The sequence below is a fragment of the Arachis hypogaea genome, chromosome 20 (genome assembly GCF_003086295.3).
Source record: "Arachis hypogaea cultivar Tifrunner chromosome 20, arahy.Tifrunner.gnm2.J5K5, whole genome shotgun sequence".
In the NCBI taxonomy this organism is placed as follows: Eukaryota; Viridiplantae; Streptophyta; class Magnoliopsida; order Fabales; family Fabaceae; genus Arachis; species Arachis hypogaea.
In genome coordinates, this window is record NC_092055.1 from 111,735,644 (window position 1) to 111,753,285 (window position 17,642).

At 38.9% G+C, this 17,642-nt stretch overlaps 1 non-coding gene across 1 annotated transcript; it reads right to left on the reverse strand.

The window, feature by feature from the left end:
• Positions 1–14,837: 14,837 nt before the first annotated feature.
• On the reverse strand, positions 14,838–14,941 carry LOC112788315 (small nucleolar RNA R71). The gene has a single exon (XR_003195683.1). It is a non-coding gene; the product is annotated as a small nucleolar RNA R71 (small nucleolar RNA).
• Between the last annotated feature and the right edge of the window lie 2,701 nt (positions 14,942–17,642).

Consider the following 17,642-nt stretch of genomic DNA (forward strand, 5'->3'; position numbering starts at 1 on the left):
TTGTGTGTGCTAATTAAGTATGGAAAATTGTGGGAACAAAAGATAATAAGGGAATGTGTCATGATAATATAATGGAAATTTGGATACCTACTCATGTGAAACTATAAGAATTAAAAATCTATGTGCATTGATAAGCTATGTTTATTTTTATGCTTATATTAAAAAAAATATTCAATAAATAAATAAGGGGACAAAATTACCCCAACGTTAAGTTAAGAATTCAAAGATCAATGCATGTATGATAAAATTAAAATAAAAGTTGATACAGGAGTATGGAATGTGAGAGGAAATCACAGTGACGCGGCCGCATGGATCACGCGACCGTGCAGATTGGAATAGCACAAGTGACGTGGAGGCGTGGACGACGCGCCCGTGTGGCAAAGCAAAACGCCGCATGACGCGTCTGCATGAATGACGCGATCGCGTGACATGCGCGATCTGCATAATCTGCAGAATTCGCTGGGGGCGATTTTGGGCCCTGTTTTGACCCAGTTTTTGGCCCGGAAAAGCATACTAGAGCCAGAGGACATGCATAAACCAAAACAACATTCATTCTACATAGTTTTAGTTTTTTAGATCTAGTTTTACTCCTCCTCTAGGTTTTCTCTCTACACATTCATAGTTCATAGGATTTTTTATTTTTATTGCTCTTTGCATTGGGATATTGAGAAGAGTTATTACCTCATCAAGACTTTGTCATTATAGTTCATTTTCTTTACTTGGCTTTACTCTTCCATATCCTTTAATTTACTCAATTTTACTATTGGATTATTTTAGAATTTATTAATACAAGAGTTACTTTTATTTTTAATTGATTCCTTTGAGTTTTATTTATCATGTCTTTCTTTAATTCTCTTTTCTATGTTATGAATTCCATGTTCACAATGAGCGAGTAGTTCCCTAACTTGATGGGGAGTTGATTGAAAGGAATCCTTGAGTTGGAATGCTCAAAGGAGAAATTGTAATTGGGTTTATTGTTGTATTGATCTCTAGTCACTAACGCTAGTCCTTCCAAGTAAGCGGATTGGGACTTGTGAATAGAAACAACATTCCAACTTGTTTGACTTTCCCTTACCTAGTAAGGGATAACTAAATAGAACAACCTTCAATTATCAATTAATCTTGAGAGTACTGCAACAAGAATAGGGCTTCCAACTAATCTACTCCCAGTCAAGGCTTTTATTTAAATTACTTAATTTCTCCAATTTAATTTCCTGTTTATTCAACTCAAACTCTTTTTGAAAATATCTGATTAACAAAATAGCACACTTTTCTGCAACTCGTTGGGAGATGACCTGGGATTCATACTCCCAGTATTTTAAATTTAATTTTTGTGACAACCCTTCTAAATTGATAAGTGAATTTCTGGTTGGTTAAGAACTATACTTGCAACGCATATCTTATAATAATTCTTAACTCGCCAATTTCCGCCACGTCAACCCCCTTGTAGTTACTAGCAAGCTCCATCATATGCCAATGAACTACCTCCTCAAAATAGCTTTGGACCACCATACTCACAAGCCCCTTACCACCAAACACCCCCATATGACTCTAATCCCTCTCCATCACACCAACCACCATATGAACCACACCCAGAACCACCACCTCAATATTCACCATCTTCATATCCTTATCAAGAAGAACCACCTTCCTATTATGAACCCTTTCTCCAAAATAATGAACCTTCATATCCACCCCAATCCCCAATGGATAACATCCTTCATGGTATTCTTAAAGGGCAAGCAAGGATGCAAAGGAGTGTATTGGAACTCACTACTACCTTAACCGAGGTAGTAAATATAATAGCTTCTCAACATCTGAGCACTTAAAGTACTCCCATGGCTGCATGTGGAGAATCAAAAGAAAAGCGTAGCATGAAGGAGACACTAGAAACTTCGGTAGACAATGAGGAACATGGCTTTGTACTGGAATAAGTGGAGGAAGCTATAATAGTTGCAAAGGAAGAAATGGTTGAAGATTTAGGAGATGCGAAACCTCCATGGGAAATTCAAATCATAGAACCTTCTTCCAAGACGTTTGAATTTGATGTTGAAGAGGGTGTACAACCTCCGAGGCATATCATGGTTGAAGACTTGGAAGAGGTTGATCAAGATATGGAGACTAAAGAAGCAGAAGCGCAGCCTCCCATGCCCTTGGTAAGCAATAAAGAAGAGATTAAATTGGAAGAAAGCTACCAAGAGGAAGAGGTTGAAGTTGAAGAAGCTTGCAAGGAGGTGAAAGTTGTTAAGAAAGAACTCAAGGGAATGGAGCTGGAAATCAACTTGCCAATGCTGTTGGAGACTGATGAGCGGATAATTTATACGCTTTTTGACATTATTTTTAGTATATTTTAGTTAGTTTTTATTATGTTTTTATTAGTTTTTAAATAAAAATCACATTTCTGGACTTTACTATGAGTTTGTGTGTTTTTCTGTGATTTCAGGTATTTTCTAGCTGAAATTGAGGGACCTGAGCAAAAATCTGATTCAGAGGCTGAAAAAGGACTGCAGATGCTGTTGGATTCTGACCTCCCTGCACTCGAAGTAGATTTTCTGGAGCTACAGAAGCCCAATTGGCGCGCTCTCAATTGCGTTGGAAAGTAGACATCCTAGGCTTTCCATCAATATATGATAGTCTATACTTTGCCTGAGATTTGATGGCCCAAACTGGTGGTCCAAGTAAGCATAGAAATTCTGGCGTCAAAACACCAGAATAAGTGGAAAAAATATGGAAAATAGGTAAAGAAGCTTTGTTTTACAAAATATATATGTTAGGTGAGATCTTAGACTAATCAAGGATTCGCTTAATTAGCTCACTTAGCCTTATACATATACCCTTACCTTTACCTTGGCCCCATTACAACCTTAATTAAAGACCTCATGACTTTTGTATGCCTATATTCTATAATTGTTGATTGGTTAGATGAAGAACAAAGTTATAGAAAGTAAGGATAAAAAGAAGAATAGAATGATTAACCCAATAAACACTGAGTGACTAGAGAATAAACACAAAATCCAGTGAGGGTTCAATAGCTCATTAACATATATCTCTGCTTGAATTATTAATTGTCTTGCAAGTTTATAAAATATTTTTCTTTCCCATCTCAATTGTAAAAGTGCTTTATCATTATCTAAGGTCTGGCTATATATATGATTCCTTGAGAAATGTGAATTAATTCAACTACATGTAAGCTTTATATACAAGTGAATAAAAATAATTAGAATTGCATGATGCATTTAGGTAGTTGCATTTAGAATAGATTGCATTGCATGAGATTCCACCACTTCAACCTTACCTTACTCTTTATCTTGGATTTAGCATGAGGACATGCTATTGTTTAAGTGTGGGGAGGTTGATAAACCCATATTTTATGATATATTTTGTGCTCAAATTGAGTGATTTATTCAATCCTTCACCCACGTATTCATATTAATTGCATGGTTTTACTTTCCCTTCCTTATTATGTGATGTATGTGAAAAACATGTTTCCTATGCTTAAAAATAATTATTTTGATTACCTTTTATTTCCATTCGATGCCGTGATTCGTGTGTTGAGTAATTTTAGATCTTCTAAGGCAGGAATGACTTAAAGGATGGAAAAGAAACATACAAAATTGGAAGGAAAGCATAAAACTGAGTTTTTGAAGAAACTGGCAGCGACGCGATCGCATGGACGACGCGGCCGCATGCCAGCGCGAAATGGCAGTGACGCGACCGCATGATTGACGCGGACGCATGACTGAAGCAACTGCGTGACAAGGAAAACTCCAGACGACGCGATTGCGTGACCCACGCGGACGCGTGACAGAGGCCACGCACCAGAAATTACAGAAAACACCCCCAATGATTTCTGAAGCCCTTTTTGGCCCAAATCCAAGTCCAGAAGGCACAGATCAGAGGTTATGAAGTGGGAAAATGTATCCATTCGGAAGAGAGTCTCCAATTAGTTAGTATTCATGAATTAGATGTAGTTTTGAGGGAGAGGTTCTCTCCTCTCTCTTTTAGGATTTGGAATTAGGATTTCTTTTGCTTTTAGGATTATCTTTTTATCAGGTTCAACATTCCTTTTTATTTATTTTTTCAATTTAATTTATGAATTCTTTTATGTTATAGATTATTCTTTGAATTAATGTTATTTGAGGTATTTCAGTTTATTATTTCTTTCTTTTATTTATATTACTGTTACTTCCAATCTGAAGACATTTTTATTCCAGTAGATTTATTTTTCCCCTTTTGGTCTTGGTTAAGAAATCAGTAACTCAGGAGTTATCAAACTCAACGTGATCGATAATTATTATCTTTGCTAATTGAATTGAACTTCAATAATCCCAATCTTTCATTAGGGATTAACTAGGATTTGAAGATCAAACTAATTAGTCACTTGACTTTTCTTTACTTTAAGTACAGGCTAAATAAGTGGAATTAAGATTCAATCTTCATCATCATTGATAAGGATAACTAGGATAGGACTCCTAATTTCTCATACCTCGCCAAAAGTTTATTTTACAGTTATTTATTTATTTTACAGTCATTTACTTATTTTAATTGCAATTTAAATTACTTGTTCCTTATCTTCAAAACCCCGATTTACAATCTCCATAACCAATAATAAGAACATACTTCCCTGCAGTTCCTTGAGAAAACGACCCGAGGTTTAAATACTTCGGTTATCAATTTTAAGGGGTTTGTTACTTGTGACAACCAAAACATTTGTACGAAGGGATTTCTGTTGGTTTAGAAACTATATCTACAACGCAACTATTTTTACAAAATTCTTTACTAGCAAAAATCCTAACGTCAAGGATATTTTTAGAAGAGGGAGCAAGGCCTGTCCATCAACCCCAAAGGAGATTGAACCCCAGCATCTTGGAAGTTGTCAAGAAGGAAGTGACCAGATTACTTGAGGTAGATATCATCTACCCCATCTCAAATAGTGAATGGGTCAGCCCCGTACAAGTAGTGCCCAAGAAGTCTGGAGTCACTACCGTGAAGAATGAGCATAGAGAGCTCATAGCAACTAGAGTGCAGAATTCCTAGAGGGTGTGCATTGATTATAGGCGCCTCAACCAGACCACTCGTAAGGATTACTACCCCCTTCCATTCATTGATCAAATGCTGGATCGCCTGTCAGGTAAATTGCATTACTGCTTTTTAGATGGTTACACAGACTATTTTCAGATTCATATAGCTCCTGAAGATCAGGAAAAGACTACTTTCACATGTCCCTTTGGAACATATGCTTATAAGAGAATGCCTTTTGGCTTATGTAATGCACCAGCTACTTTTCAAAGGTGCATGATGAGTCTTTTCTCTGATCTTATTGAGAGTTGTATGGAAGTTTTTATGGATGATTTTAGCGTATACGGTGATTCCTTTAGCCTTTGCTTGGATAGTTTATCTAGAGTATTAGACAGGTGTGTTAGTTTAAACCTTGTTTTGAATTTTGAAAAGTGTCATTTTATGGTCAAACAAGGTATTGTTCTAGGACATGTTGTCTCTAATACTGGTATTTCTGTAGATCCAGCAAAGGTAGATGTTATTTCTAGTTTACCTTACCCCTCCTCTGTGAGGGAAATCCGTTCATTCCTTGGCCATGCAGGTTTCTACCGGAGATTCATCAAGGACTTCAGTAAGGTAGCATTACCTTTATCCAGACTGCTGTAGAAGGATGTTGAGTTCGAGCTGAGTGAGGATTGTATGGAAGCGTTTGATAAGCTGAAGATCGCCTTGACTCAAGCTCCAATTGTGAGAGGACCAGACTGGAGCCAGCCCTTTGAGATTATGTGTGATGCATCCAACCATGCTATAGGAGCGGCGCTGGCCCAGCGTGCAGGTAAGGATCCTTTTGTAATTGCATATGCTTCAAAGACCTTAGACGCTGCTCAGTCTAATCACACTACCACTGAAAAAGAGCTTCTGGCTATTGTTTTTGCTCTGGATAAATTCTGAGCCTCCTTACTTGGTACTAAGGTGGTAGTGTACTCAGACCATGCAGCTCTAAAATATTTATTAGCTAAAAAGGAGTCCAAGCCAAGGCTAATACATTGGATACTGTTGCTGCAAGAATTGGATTTAGAAATTAAGGATAGGAATGGTTCTCAGAATTTAGTGGCAGACCACTTGAGTCGCCTTGAGCACATTAAGGATAACTCTACTCCTATCAATAATGCTTTTCCATTTGATAGCCTGCATGCAGTATCTGAAGTAGTTCCTTGGTATGCACCTGTAGCTAATTATCTAGTTAGTCATACCTTCCCTCCCAATTTTACTAAGCATCAGAAGGACAAGCTGAAAAGCGAGTCCAAATATTATATATGGGATGACCCATATTTATGGAGGTATGGTGCTGACCAGATAATTAGAAAGTGTGTGCCTCAATCAGAATTCCAGTCCATTTTAGAGGCCTGCCACTCTTCTGAGAGTGGAGGACATTTTGGCCCTCAAAGAACAGCTAGAAAAATTTTAGACTGTGTATTCTGGTGGCCTACTCTTTTTAAAGATGCTACTGCCTTCTGTAAAAATCTTGTCCCCCATGCCAAAGGTTTGGGAATATATCCAAGAGGGATGAGATGCTCCAGCAGATTATGCTATTCTGTGAGATTTTTGACGTTTGGGGCATTGACTTCATGGATCCATTTCCAAACTCTAGTGGTTACCTTTATATAATGTTAGCTGTAGATTATGTTTCTAAATGGGTGGAAGCAATTTCTACCCATACTGATAATGCTAACACTGTTGTCTCTTTTGTTAGAAACTATATTATCTGTCACTTTGGATCACCACGAGCAATCGTGAGTGATCAAGGCACCCACTTTTGTAACAGGAGATTAACCGCTCTACTGAAGAAGCATGGCGCTATTCACAAGGTAGCAACATCTTACCATCCCCAGACTAATGGACAAGCAGAGGTGTCTAATAGAGAGATAAAGCGTATCCTGTAGAAGATAGTCAAGCCTCATAGGAAGGACTGGAGCACCAGGTTACAAGATGCACTTTGGGCATACCAGACAGCATACAAGACACCTATTGGGATGAGCCCCTTCCGCTTAGTTTATGGAAAGGTCTGTCACCTCCCAGTGGAGGTAGAACAGAAGGCATTCTGGGTGGTAAATGAAATCAACATGAGATTTGAGAAAGCTGGTGCTGAAAGGAAGCTGCAACTAGCAAAACTGGAGACCCTTCGACTCGAAGCTTATGACAACTCTAGATTATACAACGAGAAGATGAAGGCTGTGCATGACAAGCACATCAAGAGAAGAGAGTTTAGACCTGGAGATCTGGTTCTCCTTTATAACTCGAGGTTGAGACTCATGCCAGGCAAGCTGAGATCCAGATGGGAAGGTCCCTACAGAGTAGAGAAGGCAGAGCCATACGGAGTCTTTCACCTGAGTCACCCTTCAAGCTCCAAATTCATCAAGGTTAATGGACATCGCTTAAAGCTATATCATGGTGAGAAGATGAAGAAAAACAAGGAGTTGGAGATCTTCCTATTGGAAGATCCACCAACAGAAGCAGATTGAGCTTGTGGACCGTCCAACTTAAGGACGTTAAAGCAAAGTGCTAGGTGGGAGACAACCCACCATGGTATGATCGTTCTTTTCTCTCTTCTTAGTTTCATTTAGTGACTCTTCTCATGATTTCTGTATATAGTCTACATTTACATCTGCATATTGCATAAAAATGAAAGTAGCAGAAAGTTACGTGGGAGCAATGCAGAAAGTGTGCCAATCGCACAAGCATCACTACGCGCACGCATCCCTCACGCGTGCGCGTCATTTGAATATTTGGCACCTCACGCGTACGTGTCAATGACGTGCACGCGTGACCTAGGAAAATCGACGTAAAAAGGTGTCAGGCTGAAAGTTGTGATGGCCTGGTGCTGAAGCTGTGCCCAAGGCACTAAGTCACTCACGCGTACACGTTCCTGACGCGTGCGCGTCATTTTCAAATTGTGAACACTCACGCGTACGCGTCAATGACGCGCACGCATCGTATGCCATTTTGGAACACACCCCAAAACGAACAGAGAGTTGTGCGTGCGCAAAGCTGCCTTCGCGCGAGTAGCACAAACACGGTCACGCGTACGCATGACCGACGCCTACGCGTCGCCTCCCCATTTGCGCGATCCACGCATACGCGTGGAGTACGCGTGCGCGTCACTCGCGCAACACCACCAGATCCCTGTGCCGTCACTTTTCTTATCTTTTTTTTCCAATCCTAATTTCTTTCTTCTTTCTTCTTTCTTCTTTCTTCTTTCTTTCTCTTCTTTCTTCTTTATTCTCCATTCTTTTTCTCCTTTTTCTTTCTTTACTCTTTTCTTTTTCTTCCCCCTTCTATCATATTTTCTTCACCTCACATTCTCCATTACCTCTCTTTATCACTTCCTTCTCAAGGTTCTTTCTTTCTTCTCTTCTTATGATTTATTTATTTTTTTGCATTATTTTACTTGGTGTTAGAAATCTAATTGAGTGATTATTTTCTTCCATAATTGCTTATGGATTATTAAGGAGTTATTTGACAATTATCACTAATTATTTTTGGGTTGCTTGCATGTTCAAATTTAATACTTTCAATAATATATTTACCATGCATACTAAGTATTTGTGAAAAAGTCCGTATGGTATTGTGCATTTTTAATTATTCTATCCTTCTACTCTAATGCCTATTTTTCATAAAACCCTTTCAATATTTTATTAATTGAATATAATTGTCAATATAAACGTGATTGTTAGTTTGTTACGAGTGATAATACATTTTAGCTATTGATGCTTGATCTGTGCTACTCATGCCTTTGTCGGCATGCTAATAAACATCTTGCATCTACTTGCCATAATATGCACTTGCTATATTTCCATTGATGAACTGATCACATGTAGTCGCGACCATGTGTTAACGACATCCTTCTTTACCTTGGCATTGATTATCACTTGTACTATCCTCCTCCTTGCTTTAACCCTTGGCTTTACATGTTACTTTCCTTTTCACTTTTCAGGATGGCCATCAAGAAGGGTAAAGAGAAAGCTGCTCCCAAACTACCGGCAAGGAGAGGAACAAAAAGAGCGCTAGCTGCAGAACCATCTTCAACATCAGTAAAGTCCTCAACAAAGCGAGTCAAGAGGATCATCAAGGTCGATGAAACCGAGAAAGCCTCTCCAGCAAGGGACACTGCGCAGTTCACTAACCGCTACTGTGAGCAGATGTTCCCCATCCTGGCTGAGCGAAACTACAATAATGAGCACCTACTCATCCTCCCTACCCACATTGTTGAGTTTGTTGAGCCCCGCATTTAGCACAGACAATGGGGATTCTTACGGAGGTAGCCTCGGCATGTTAACCTTTCATGGGTAGTTGAATTCTACTCCAATTTTCACATGCCAACCCTGCAGTCTGTCTATGTTCGTCAGAAGCAAGTCCCCAAAACTGAAGGGGCCATTCAGCGAGCTTTAGATCTCCCCCCTGCTCCTGAAGGATTGGACGCATACCAAGAAGCCTTTTTCAAGCGCCAGACATACTAATTTGACTGGGACACCGTCCTCAGAGTTATAGCACAACCTGGCAGCAGATGGATATATGGTTACCATCAATCCCGACCTAAGGGCATATTGGCTTTAGCACTTACCTTGGAGGCTCGAGTGAGGGCACAGATTATGTCCCACTACGTCTTTCTGAGCACTGACGAGTCCTCCTTCACTGCAGACATGGCTATTCTCCTCTGGTGTATCCTTACAGACCAGCCTCTCAACTTACCAAGACACCTTCGGCATACCATGGGACACGTACAGATTACGGGCAACCTACCGTTTCCCGCCTTGGTTTTGGATCTAGTCTCGACAGCCGGAGTCTCTTACAGAGCTGGAGACACCAAGACCATAAGACACCAAGACCATACTTCTGCAGGACGATCAGTATGTCCCCAACGGGAAGTACATCAGACCCCAAGCAGCCACTACCAGCCAAATTGCAGACCTGGATGGAGATATTCCTTCTCCTTCCACATCACAAGCACCTTCAACAAGTCAGCTGCTCCTTCAGATACTTCAGAGATTGGACCGGCTTGACCGGTAGGCAAAGAGAATAGAGCGCCGTAACAAGCGCCAATTTATAAACCTCAAGGAGTTGATTGTTGGCAACCACCCACCTGAAGAAGAACCAGACACTCCGGACTCCACCTCACCTACCAGCACCGGGAGCCATGACGACCCCGACTGTGGAGATGCTATTACCAGCCCCCCTTTGTTCCTGACTGAGGGCACCGAGGACGGTGCCAAGCTTTAAATGTGGGGAGGTCGGTCAATACCTAACTTCCGGAGGTAATCTCTTTCTCTTAACACCAACATTTTAGTTTTTCTTTTGTTAGATAGAATAGATTGCATGATAATAATTGTTTGCATGTATGTTTGCTTGGTTAAAGTAATAAATTTCTTTCTAAGACTCTATTTTATAATATTTCACTAATTTAAATTAAAAAATTTGTGTTAAACTTGTTTGAAGACTATAAATTGGAACATGAATTATAGCTAAGAACACACAACCTATGAGATTTGAGCTTAATTACATGGTTACACTATTTAACCATAACATTTTATTCTTGTGTGTTTTCTTCTCTATGATTGTAATTTTTATTTTGTTCCACTCTATATGTCCAATGTTTAATGTATTTATATGCATGCATATGATTGAGGCCATCATTTGTTATTAACTCACTTATCCCAAATAGCCTACCTTTTCAATTACCTTTGTTAGCCATAATGAGCGGATAATTTATACGCTTTTTGGCATTGTTTTTAGTATGTTTTTAGTAGGATCTAGTTACTTTTAGGGATGTTTTCTTTAGTTTTTATGTTAAATTCACATTTCTGGACTTTACTATGAGTTTGTGTGTTTTTCTGTGATTTCAGGTATTTTCTGGCTGAAATTGAGGGACTTGAGCAAAAATCAGATTCAGAGGTTGAAGAAGGACTGCTGATGCTGTTGGATTCTGACCTTCCTGCACTCAAAGTGGATTTTCTGGAGCTACAGAACTCAAAATGGCACGCTTCCAATTGCGTTGGAAAGTAGACATCCAGGGATTTCCAGCAATGTATAACCATACTTTGCTCAAGTTTAGACGACGCAAACTGGCGTTCAACGCCAGCTCTCTGCCCAATTCTGGAGTTCAGCGCTAGAAAGGGATCAAAAACCAGAGTTGAACGCCAGAAATGGATCAAAACCTGGCGTTCAACTCTACAAATGGCCTCTGCACGTGGAAAGTTAAAGCTCAGCCCAAGCACACACCAAGTGGGCCCCGGAAGTGGATTTATGCATCAATTACTTACTTCTGTAAACCCTAGTAGCTAGTTTATTATAAATAGGACCTTTTACTATTGTATTAGACATCTTTTGATCATCTTAGGATCTTAGGATCATCTTTGGACGCCTGGTTCTTAGATCAGAGGGGCTGGCCATTCGGCAATGCCTGGATCATTCACTTATGTATTTTCAACGGTAGAGTTTCTGCACTCCATAGATTAAGGTGTGGAGCTCTGCTGTTCCTCAAAGATTAATGCAAAGTACTACTGTTTTCTATTCAATTCTTCTTATTTCACTTCTAAGATATTCATTCGTACTTCAACCTGAATGTGATGAACGTGACAATCATCATCATTCCCTATGAACGCGTGCCTGACAACCACTTCCGTTTTACATTCGAATTGAATGAGTATCTCTTAGATCTCTTAATCGGAATCTTCGTGGTGTAAGCTAGAATGATGGCGGCATTCAAGAGAATCCGGAAGGTCTAAACCTTGTCTGTGGTATTCCGAGTAGGATTCAATGATTGAATGACTGTGACGAGCTTCAAACTCGTGATTGCCGGGCGTAGTGACAGACGCAAAAGGATAGTAAATCCTATTCCAGCATGATCGAAAACTGACAGATGAATAGCCGTGCCGTGACAGGGCATTTGGATCATTTTCCCGAGAAAAGACCGAAAGTAGCCATTGACAATGGTGATGTATCACATAAAGCCAGCCATGGAAAGGAATAAGACTGATTGGATGAAGATAGCAGGAAAGCAGAGGTTCAGAGGAACGAAAGCATCTCTATTCGCTTATCTGAAATTCTCACCAATGAATTACATAAGTATTTCTATCCCTCTTTTATTATTTAATTTCGAAAACTCCATCACTATTTTATATCCATCTGACTGAGATTTACAAGGTGACCATAGCTTGCTTCATACCAACAATCTCCGTGGGATTCGACCCTTACTCACGTAAGGTATTACTTGGACGACCCAGTGCACTTGCTGGTTAGTTGTGCGAAGTTGTGAACCATGGTATTGGCATCATATTTTTGGCGCCATTACCAGGGAAAGAAAGAGCGATGAATTTTACATAATGAAAGTGTAATCACAATTTCTGCGCACAAGTTTTTGGCGCCGTTGCCGGGGATTGTTCGAGTTTGGACAACTGACGGTTCATCTTGTTGCTCAGATTAGGTAATTTTCTTTTTGTTTTCTTTTCAAAAATTTTTCAAAAATATTTCAAAATTTTCTCACCTGTTTTCGAAAAAAAAAAATTTATTCAAAATTTTTAAAGAATGAATTCTAGTGTTTCATGAAGCATGTGAAGCCTGGCTGGCTGTAAAGCTATGTCTAAATTCTTTTGGACTGAGGCTTGCAATTTGTTATCAAGAGCAAGCTAGTTGTTGTTAATCCACCTGCTGCTGTTCCTGATTTACATGCTGAAGCTTGGCTGGCCATTGAGCCATGTCTAGTGTTTTGGACCGGAGCTTTCATTGAAATCTTGGCTGGCTAGTGAGCCATGTCTAATTCCTGGACTGAAGCTTTAGACTAAGAATGCAAGATTCCTGGAATTCATATTAAAAATTTTGGAATCCTTACTTTTCTTTTTCATAATAATTTTCAAAAACAAAAAAAATACAAAAAAAAATTAGAAAATAAAAAAAATCAAAAATATTTTGTGTTTCTTGTTTGAGTCTTGAGTCATGTTATAAGTTTGGTGTCAATTGCATGTGCATCTTGCATTTTTCGAAAAAATTCATGCATTCATAGTGTTCTTCATGATCTTCAAGTTGTTCTTGGTAAGTCTTCTTGTTTGATCTTTGCATTTGCATGTTTTGTGTCTTTTCTTGTTTTTCATATGCATTCTTGAATTCTTAGTGCCTAAGCATTAAAGAATTCTAAGTTTGGTGTCTTGCATGTTTTATTTGCATTAAAAATTTTTCAAAAATATGTTCTTGATGTTCATCATGACATTCATAGTGTTCTTGGTGTTCATCTTGACATTCATAGCATTCTTGCATAGATTCATTGTTTTGATCCATAACTTTCATGCATTGCATCATTTTTCTTGATTTTCTCTCTCATCATAAAAATTCAAAAATCAAAAAATATCTTTCCCTCTTTTCTCTCATAATTTCGAAAATTAGATTTGACTTTTTCAAAATTTTTAAAAATCTAGTTGTTTTTAGGAGTCAAATCAAATTTTCAATTTAAAAATCTTATCTTTTTCAAAATCTTTTTCAAAAATAACATCTTTTTCATTTTTCTTAGTTATTTTTAAAAATTCTAAAAATATTTTTCAAAAATCCTTTTTTTATTTTTATACCAAATTTTCGAAAATAACAATAACAATTAATGTTTTGATTCAAAAATTTCAAGTTTGTTACTTACTTGTTAAGAAAGATTCAAACTTTAAGTTCTAGAATCATATCTTGTGATTTCTTGTGAATCAAGTCATTAATTGTGATTTTAAAAATTCAAATCTTTTTCAAAAACTAATTTCTCATCATATCTTTTTCAAAAATTTGATTTCAAAATATCTTTTCTAACTTCCTAACTTCTTATCTTTTCAAAATTGATTTTCAAAATTTGTTTCAACTAACTAACTAACTTTTTGTTTGTTTCTTATCTTTTTCAAAACTACCTAACTAACTCTCTCTCTCTAATTTTTGAAAATATCTCCCCCCTTTTCAAAATTTCTTTTTAATTAAACTAATCATTTTATTATTTTTTATTTGAATTTTAAAAAAAAAAAAACTATTAACATTTTTCAAAAACCATTTTCGAAAATCACTAACTCCTTTTCAAAAATTATTTTTGAAAATTTTCTTCTCTCTCATCTCCTTCTATTTATTTATTCATCTACTAACATCTCTTCCTCACATCACCAAAAATCCGAACCCTCTTTCTCTTTCTGAGTTCAGATTTTTCTCTCCTTCTTCTCTTCTACTAACAATAAGGAACCTCTTTACTGTGACATAGAGGATTCCTCTTCTTTTCTTTTTCTCTCCTCTTTCTTATGAGCAGGGACAGAGAAAAAGGTATTCTTGTTGAAGCTGATCCAGAACCTGAAAAGACTCTGAAGAGGAAATTAAGAGAAGCTAAATTACAACAATCCAGAGACAACTTGATTGAAAATTTCGAACAAGTAAAGGAGATGGCAGACGAACCCAACAACAATGCAAGGAGAATGCTTGGTGACTTTACTGCACCAAATTCCAATTTACATGGAAGAAGCATCTCCATTCCTGCCATTGGAGCAAACAACTTTGAGTTGAAACCTCAATTAGTTTCTCTGATGCAGCAGAACTGCAAGTTTCATGGACTTCCATCTGAAGATCCTTTTCAGTTCTTAACTGAATTCTTGCAAATATGTGATACTGTTAAGACTAATGGAGTAGATCCTGAAGTCTACAGGCTCATGCTTTTTCCTTTTGCTGTAAGAGACAGAGCTAGAGTATGGTTGGACTCTCAACCTAAGGATAGCCTGAACTCTTGGGATAAGCTGGTCAAGGCTTTCCTAGCCAAGTTCTTTCCTCCTCAAAAGCTGAGCAAGCTTAGAGTGGATGTTCAAACCTTCAGATAGAAAGAAGGTGAATCCCTCTATGAAGCTTGGGAAAGATACAAAGGACTGACCAAAAAGTGTCATTCTGACATGCTTTCAGAATGGACCATCCTGGATATATTCTATGATGGTCTGTCTGAGTTATCTAAGATGTCATTGGATACCTCTGTAGGTGAATCCATTCACCTAAAGAAAACGCCTGCAGAAGCTCAAGAACTCATTGACATGGTTGCTAATAACTAGTTCATGTACACTTCTGAAAGGAATCCTGTGAATAATGGGACGCCTATGAAGAAGGGAGTTCTTGAAATTGATGCTCTGAATGCCATATTGGCTCAGAACAAAATATTGACTCAGCAAGTCAATATGATCTCTCAAGTCTGAATGGAGTGCAAGTTGCATCCAACAGTACTCAAGAGGCTTCTTATGAAGAAGAAGCTTATGATCCTGAGAACCCTGCAATAGCAGAGGTGAATTACTTAGGTGAACCTTATGGAAACACCTATAACTCATCATGGAGAAATCATCCAAATTTCTCATGGAAGGATCAAAAGCTTCAACAAGGCTTTAATAATGGTGGAAGAAACAGGTTTAGCAATAGCAAGCCTTTTCCATCATCCACTCAGCAACAGACAGAGAACTCTGAACAAAATACTTTTAATTTAGCAAACTTAGTCTCTGATCTATCCAAGGCCACTGCAAGTTTCATGAATGAAACAAGGTCTTCCATTAGAAAATTGGAAGCACAAGTGGGCCAGCTGAGTAAAAGGATCACTGAAATCCCTCCTAGTACTCTCCCAAGCAATACAAAAGAGAATCCAAAAGGAGAGTGCAAGGCCATTGACATAAGCACCATGGCCGAACCCAATGAGGGAGAGGAGGACGTGAATCCCAAGGAGGAAGACCTCCTGGGATGTCCAGTGATCAATAAGGAGCTTCCCTCTGAGGAACCAAAGGGCTCTGAGGCTCATCTAGAGACCATAGAGATTCCATTGAACCTCCTTATGCCATTCATGAGCTCTGATGAGTATTCCTCTTCTGAAGAGAATGAGGATGTTACTGAAGAGCAAATTGCCAAGTTTCTTGGTGCAATCATGAAGCTGAGTGCCAAATTATTTGGTATTGAAACTTGGAAAGATGAACCTCCCTTGTTCACCAATGAACTAAGTGATCTGGATCAGCTGACATTGCCTCAGAAGAGACAGGATCCTGGAAAGTTCATAATACTTTGCACCATAGGCACCATGATCTTTAAGGCTCTGTGTGACCTTGGTTCAGGAATAAACCTCATGCCTCTCTCTGTAATAGAGAAACTGGGAATCTATGGGGTGCAAGCTGCTAGAATCTCATTAGAGATGGCAGATACTTCAAGAAAACAGGCTTATGGACTAGTAGAGGACGTGTTAGTAAAGGTTGAAGGCATTTACATCCCTGCTGATTTCATAGTCCTGGATACTGGAAAGGAAGAGGATGAATCCATCATCCTAGGAAGACCTTTCCTAGCCACAGCAAGAGCTGTGATTGATGTAGACAGAGGAGAATTGATCCTTCAAGTAAATGAGGACAACCTTGTGTTTACAACTCAAGGATCTCTCTCTGCATCCATGGAGAGGAAGCATAAAAAGCTTCTCTCAAAGCAGAGTCAACCAAAGCCCCCACAATCAAACTCTAAGTTTGGTGTTGGGAGGCCACAACCAAACTCTAAGTTTGGTGTTGAACTCCCATATCCAAACTCTAAGTTTGGTGTTGGAGAGTCTCAACAATGCTCTGAACATCTGTGAGGCTCCATGAGAGCCCACAGTCAAGCTATTGACATTAAAGAAGTGCTTGTTGGGAGGCAACCCAATGTTTATTTATCTAATTCTATTTTTATTTTTCATGTTTTCTTAGGTTCATGATCATGTGGAGTCACAAAATAAATAGAAAAATTGAAAACGGAATCAAAAATAGCAGAAGAAAAATCACACCCTGGAGGAAGCACCTGTCTGGCGTTCAACGCCAGAACAGAGCATGGTTCTGGCGCTGAACGCCCAAAATGGGCAGTGTCTGGGCACTGAACGCCCAGAACAAGCATGGTTCTGGCGTTCAACGCCAGAAATGGCCAACAAATGGGCGTTGAACGCCCAAAATGGGCACCAACCTGGCGCTGAATGCCCAGAGTTGTGTGCAAGGGCATTTTACATGCCTAATGGGTGCAGGGATGTAAATCCTTGACACCTCCGGATCTGTGGACCCCACAGGATCATCTCAGGATCTGTGGACCCCACAGGATCATCTCAGGATCTGTGGACCCCACAGGATCCCCACCTACCTCATCATCTCTCTTTCCATTCATGATCATCCCTTCTGTTTTCCATTTACCACTTACATCCATACACTCACTACCTTCAAAATTCAACATCTCTCTCCCACCCAATCCCACCCATATGGCCGAATACACACATCCATCCATCTCCTCCATATCTTCTTCTTCTTCTTCTATTCTTTCTTCTTTTGCTCGGGGGCGAGCAACATTCTAAGTTTGGTGTGGTAAAAGCATAGCTTTTTTTTTGTTTTTTCCATAACCATTGATGGCACCTAAGGCCAGAGAAACCTCTAGAAAGAGGAAAGGGAAGACAAAAGCTTCCATCAAGGGTCTATAGCTCAGTGGTAGAACATTTGACTGCAAATCAAGAGATCCCTGAGATACCTCAGGGGATACATTTTCTTCCACACAATTATTGGAGGCAACCAAGGGTGGAACATCAAGAGCACTCCATCATCCTTCATGAAATAAGAGAAGATAAAAAAGCA